Genomic DNA, 6,000 nt, shown 5'->3' on the forward strand with positions numbered 1-6,000 from the left:
GGTGTCTCCTCTCCTCCCTCCCCGGTGTCTCCTCTCCTCCCTCCCCGGTGTCTCCTCTCCTCCCTCCCCGGTGTCTCCTCTCCTCCCTCCCCGGTGTCTCCTCTCCTCCCTCCCCGGTGTCTCCTCTCCTCCCTCCCCGGTGTCTCCTCTCCTCCCTCCCCGGTGTCTCCTCTCCTCCCTCCCCGGTGTCTCCTCTCCTCCCTCCCCGGTGTCTCCTCTCCTCCCTCCCCGGTGTCTCCTCTCCTCCCTCCCCGGTGTCTCCTCTCCTCCCTCCCCGGTGTCTCCTCTCCTCTCTCCCCGGTGTCTCCTCTCCTCTCTCCCCGGTGTCTCCTCTCCTCTCCTCCCCGGTGTCTCCTCCCTCCCCGGTGTCTCCTCTCCTCCCCGGTGTCTCCTCTCCTCTCCGGTGTCTCCTCTCTCCCCGGTGTCTCCTCTCCTCTCCTCCCCGGTGTCTCCTCCCTCCCCGGTGTCTCCTCTCCTCCCCGGTGTCTCCTCTCTCCCCGGTGTCTCCTCTCCTCCCTCCCCGGTGTCTCCTCTCCTCTCTCCCCGGTGTCTCCTCTCCTCTCTCCCCGGTGTCTCCTCCCTCCCCGGTGTCTCCTCCCCTCCCTCCCCGGTGTCTCCTCTCCTCTCTCCCCGGTGTCTCCTCTCCTCCCTCCCCGGTGTCTCCTCTCCTCCCTCCCCGGTGTCTACTCTCCTCCCTCCCCGGTGTCTCCTCTCCTCTCCTCCCCGGTGTCTCCTCCCTCCCCGGTGTCTCCTCTCCTCCCCGGTGTCTCCTCTCCTCCCCGGTGTCTCCTCTCCTCCCCGGTGTCTCCTCTCCTCCCCGGTGTCTCCTCTCCTCCCCGGTGTCTCCTCTCCTCCCCGGTGTCTCCTCTCCTCCCCGGTGTCTCCTCTCTCCCCGGTGTCTCCTCTCCTCCCTCCCCGGTGTCTCCTCTCCTCTCTCCCCGGTGTCTCCTCTCCTCTCTCCCCGGTGTCTCCTCCCTCCCCGGTGTCTCCTCCCTCCCCGGTGTCTCCTCCCTCCCCGGTGTCTCCTCCCTCCCCGGTGTCTCCTCTCCTCTCCTCCCCGGTGTCTCCTCTCTCCCCGGTGTCTTCTCTCCTCCCTCCCCGGTGTCTCCTCTCCTCTCTCCCCGGTGTCTCCTCCCTCCCCGGTGTCTCCTCTCCTCCCTCCCCGGTGTCTCCTCTCCTCCCTCCCCGGTGTCTCCTCTCTCCCCGGTGTCTCCTCTCCTCCCTCCCCGGTGCCTCCTCTCCTCCCTCCCCGGTGTCTCCTCTCCTCCCTCCCCGGTGTCTCCTCTCCTCCCTCCCCGGTGTCTCCTCTCCTCCCCGGTGTCTCCTCTCCTCCCTCCCCGGTGTCTCCTCTCCTCCCTCCCCGGTGTCTCCTCTCCTCCCTCCCCGGTGTCACCTCCCCCCCGGTGTCTCCTCTCCTCCCTCCCCGGTGTCTCCTCTCCTCCCTCCCCGGTGTCTCCTCTCCTCTCTCCCCGGTGTCTCCTCTCTCCCCGGTGTCTCCTCTCCTCCCTCCCCGGTGTCTCCTCTCTCCCCGGTGTCTCCTCTCCTCCCTCCCCGGTGTCTCCTCTCTCCCCGGTGTCTCCTCTCCTCCCTCCCCGGTGTCTCCTCTCCTCTCTCCCCGGTGTCTCCTCTCTCCCCGGTGTCTCCTCTCTCCCCGGTGTCTCCTCTCCTCCCTCCCCGGTGTCTCCTCTCCTCCCTCCCCGGTGTCTCCTCTCCTCCCTCCCCGGTGTCTCCTCTCCTCCCTCCCCGGTGTCTCCTCTCCTCCCTCCCCGGTGTCTCCTCTCCTCCCTCCCCGGTGTCTCCTCTCCTCCCTCCCCGGTGTCTCCTCTCCTCCCTCCCCGGTGTCTACTCTCCTCCCTCCCCGGTGTCTACTCTCCTCCCTCCCCGGTGTCTCCTCTCCTCCCCGGTGTCTCCTCTCCTCCCTCCCCGGTGTCTCCTCCCTCCCCGGTGTCTCCTCTCCTCCCTCCCCGGTGTCTCCTCTCCTCCCTCCCCGGTGTCTCCTCTCCTCCCTCCCCGGTGTCTCCTCTCCTCCCTCCCCGGTGTCTCCTCTCCTCCCCGGTGTCTCCTCCCCTCCCCGGTGTCTCCTCTCCTCTCTCCCCGGTGTCTCCTCTCCTCCCTCCCCGGTGTCTCCTCTCCTCCCTCCCCGGTGTCTCCTCCCCTCCCCTCCCCGGTGTCTCCTCCCTCCCCGGTGTCTCCTCTCCTCTCTCCGGTGTCTCCTCTCCTCTCTCCCCGGTGTCTCCTCTCCTCTCTCCCCGGTGTCTCCTCTCCTCCCCGGTGTCTCCTCCCCTCCCCTCCCCGGTGTCTCCTCCCTCCCCGGTGTCTCCTCTCCTCCCTCCCCGGTGTCTCCTCTCCTCCCTCCCCGGTGTCTCCTCTCCTCCCTCCCCGGTGTCTCCTCTCCTCCCTCCTCGGTGTCTCCTCTCCTCCCTCCCCGGTGTCTCCTCTCCTCCCTCCCCGGTGTCTCCTCTCCTCCCTCCCCGGTGTCTCCTCTCCTCCCCGGTGTCTCCTCTCCTCCCTCCCCGGTGTCTCCTCTCCTCCCCGGTGTCTCCTCCCCTCCCCGGTGTCTCCTCCCTCCCCGGTGTCTCCTCTCCTCCCTCCCCGGTGTCTCCTCTCCTCCCTCCCCGGTGTCTCCTCTCCTCCCTCCCCGGTGTCTCCTCTCCTCCCTCCCCGGTGTCTCCTCTCCTCCCTCCCCGGTGTCTCCTCTCCTCCCCGGTGTCTCCTCCCCTCCCTCCCCGGTGTCTCCTCCCCTCCCTCCCCGGTGTCTCCTCTCCTCTCTCCCCGGTGTCTCCTCTCCTCCCTCCCCGGTGTCTCCTCTCCTCCCTCCCCGGTGTCTCCTCTCCTCTCTCCCCGGTGTCTCCTCTCCTCCCTCCCCGGTGTCTCCTCTCCTCTCTCCCCGGTGCCTCCTCTCCTCCCTCCCCGGTGTCTCCTCTCCTCCCTCCCCGGTGTCTCCTCTCCTCCCTCCCCGGTGTCTCCTCTCCTCCCCGGTGTCTCCTCTCCTCCCTCCCCGGTGTCTCCTCTCCTCCCTCCCCGGTGTCACCTCCCCCCCGGTGTCTCCTCTCTCCCCGGTGTCTCCTCTCCTCCCTCCCCGGTGTCTCCTCTCCTCTCTCCCCGGTGTCTCCTCTCTCCCCGGTGTCTCTTCTCCTCCCTCCCCGGTGTCTCCTCTCTCCCCGGTGTCTCCTCTCCTCCCTCCCCGGTGTCTCCTCTCTCCCCGGTGTCTCCTCTCCTCCCTCCCCGGTGTCTCCTCTCCTCTCTCCCCGGTGTCTCCTCTCTCCCCGGTGTCTCCTCTCCTCTCTCCCCGGTGTCTCCTCTCCTCCCTCCCCGGTGTCTCCTCTCCTCCCTCCCCGGTGTCTCCTCTCCTCCCTCCCCGGTGTCTCCTCTCCTCCCTCCCCGGTGTCTCCTCTCCTCCCTCCCCGGTGTCTCCTCTCCTCCCTCCCCGGTGTCTCCTCTCCTCCCCGGTGTCTCCTCTCCTCCCTCCCCGGTGTCTCCTCTCCTCCCCGGTGTCTCCTCCCCTCCCCGGTGTCTCCTCCCTCCCCGGTGTCTCCTCTCCTCCCTCCCCGGTGTCTCCTCTCCTCCCTCCCCGGTGTCTCCTCTCCTCCCTCCCCGGTGTCTCCTCTCCTCCCTCCCCGGTGTCTCCTCTCCTCCCTCCCCGGTGTCTCCTCTCCTCCCCGGTGTCTCCTCCCCTCCCCGGTGTCTCCTCCCCTCCCTCCCCGGTGTCTCCTCCCCTCCCCGGTGTCTCCTCTCCTCTCTCCCCGGTGTCTCCTCTCCTCCCTCCCCGGTGTCTCCTCTCCTCCCTCCCCGGTGTCTCCTCTCCTCTCTCCCCGGTGTCTCCTCTCCTCCCTCCCCGGTGTCTCCTCTCCTCTCTCCCCGGTGTCTCCTCTCCTCTCTCCCCGGTGTCTCCTCTCCTCCCCGGTGTCTCCTCCCCTCCCCTCCCCGGTGTCTCCTCCCTCCCCGGTGTCTCCTCTCCTCCCTCCCCGGTGTCTCCTCTCCTCCCTCCCCGGTGTCTCCTCTCCTCCCTCCCCGGTGTCTCCTCTCCTCCCTCCCCGGTGTCTCCTCTCCTCCCTCCCCGGTGTCTCCTCTCCTCCCTCCCCGGTGTCTCCTCTCCTCCCTCCCCGGTGTCTCCTCTCCTCTCCTCCCCGGTGTCTCCTCCCTCCCCGGTGTCTCCTCCCCGGTGTCTCCTCTCCTCTCCGGTGTCTCCTCCCTCCCCGGTGTCTCCTCTCCTCCCTCCCCGGTGTCTCCTCTCCTCCCTCCCCGGTGTCTCCTCCCCGGTGTCTCCTCTCCTCTCCGGTGTCTCCTCCCTCCCCGGTGTCTCCTCTCCTCCCTCCCCGGTGTCTCCTCTCCTCCCTCCCCGGTGTCTCCTCCCTCCGGTTTCCCCCGTGTTCTCCCCCGTCACTCACACAGCTGGCCCGCAGGCGTGTACCGGCTCTCCTCTGCCTCCTCGCCCGGTTCTCCCGTCTGTCACGTCCCGTCCCGGATCCAAATGTTACAGCTAACACCGCAACCCCGCCCACAGATGCCGGCCTGAACCGGAAGCGACCGAGCACGTGGAGAACAGTCCAATCAGCAGTCAGCACTGAGCTCCGCCTTTCCGCAGCCACGCCCCCAGCTGTGCAATGCAGGTAAAACACGCCCAGTCACCCGGCGGCGCGTCTATACTGACCACGCCCCTAAGTCACATGACCGTCATGAGGGAACTTCAGCTGTCGCTCCTCGGCGCTGGTTGGCTGCAGGACGCAATGCCTGCCGGGAGCTCTAGAGGCAGGAACACGTAGAGGTCAGAGTGACCGGGAGTCCGGGACAGTGAGCAGCCGGAGCGGGGAGTGCGCCGTGTACACAGCCTGATATACACTAACATATACGGTACACAGCCTCATATACACTAACATATACGGTACACAGCCTGATATACACACATATACGGTACACAGCCTGATATACACTGACATATACGGTACACAGCCTGATATACAGACATATACGGTACACAGCCTGATATACACTGACATATACGGTACACAGCCTGATATATACACTAACATATACGGTACACAGCCTGATATACAGACATATACGGTACACAGCCTGATATACAGACATATACGGTACACAGCCTGATATACACTAACATATACGGTACACAGCCTGATATACAGACATATACGGTACACAGCCTGATATACACACATATACGGTACACAGCCTGATATACACACATATACGGTACACAGCCTGATATACAGACATATACGGTACACAGCCTGATATACACACATATACGGTACACAGCCTCATATACAGACATATACGGTACACAGCCTGATATACAGATATATACGGTACACAGCCTGATATACAGACATATACGGTACACAGCCTGATATACACACATATACGGTACACAGCCTGATATACACACATATACGGTACACAGCCTGATATACACACATATACGGTACACAGCCTGATATACACACATATACGGTACACAGCCTGATATACACTAACATATACGGTACACAGCCTGATATACAGACATATACGGTACACAGCCTGATATACACACATATACGGTACACAGCCTGATATACACACATATACGGTACACAGCCTGATATACAGACATATACGGTACACAGCCTGATATACACACATATACGGTACACAGCCTCATATACAGACATATACGGTACACAGCCTGATATACAGACATATACGGTACACAGCCTGATATACAGACATATATACGGTACACAGCCTGATATACACACATATACGGTACACAGCCTGATATACACACATATACGGTACACAGCCTGATATACACTAACATATACGGTACACAGCCTGCTATACAGACATATACGGTACACAGCCTGATATACAGACATATACGGTACACAGCCTGCTATACACACATATACGGTACACAGCCTGATATACAGACATATACGGTACACAGCCTGATATACAGACATATACGGTACACAGCCTGATATACAGACATATACG

General features: G+C 63.1%; 1 protein-coding gene across 1 annotated transcript in view; it reads right to left on the bottom strand.

Annotated features, from left to right (window-relative positions):
- The window catches only part of AGPAT3 (1-acylglycerol-3-phosphate O-acyltransferase 3), a 41,467-nt gene extending 36,831 nt beyond the window's left edge, over nucleotides 1–4,636 (bottom strand). The window contains exon 1 of the mRNA XM_077293544.1: nucleotides 4,389–4,636. The gene's annotated coding sequence lies outside the window, so the exon portion shown is untranslated. The remainder of the gene's footprint in view (nucleotides 1–4,388) is intronic.
- Between the last annotated feature and the right edge of the window lie 1,364 nt (nucleotides 4,637–6,000).

This window comes from Ranitomeya variabilis, chromosome 3 (assembly GCF_051348905.1).
Source record: "Ranitomeya variabilis isolate aRanVar5 chromosome 3, aRanVar5.hap1, whole genome shotgun sequence".
In the NCBI taxonomy this organism is placed as follows: Eukaryota; Metazoa; Chordata; class Amphibia; order Anura; family Dendrobatidae; genus Ranitomeya; species Ranitomeya variabilis.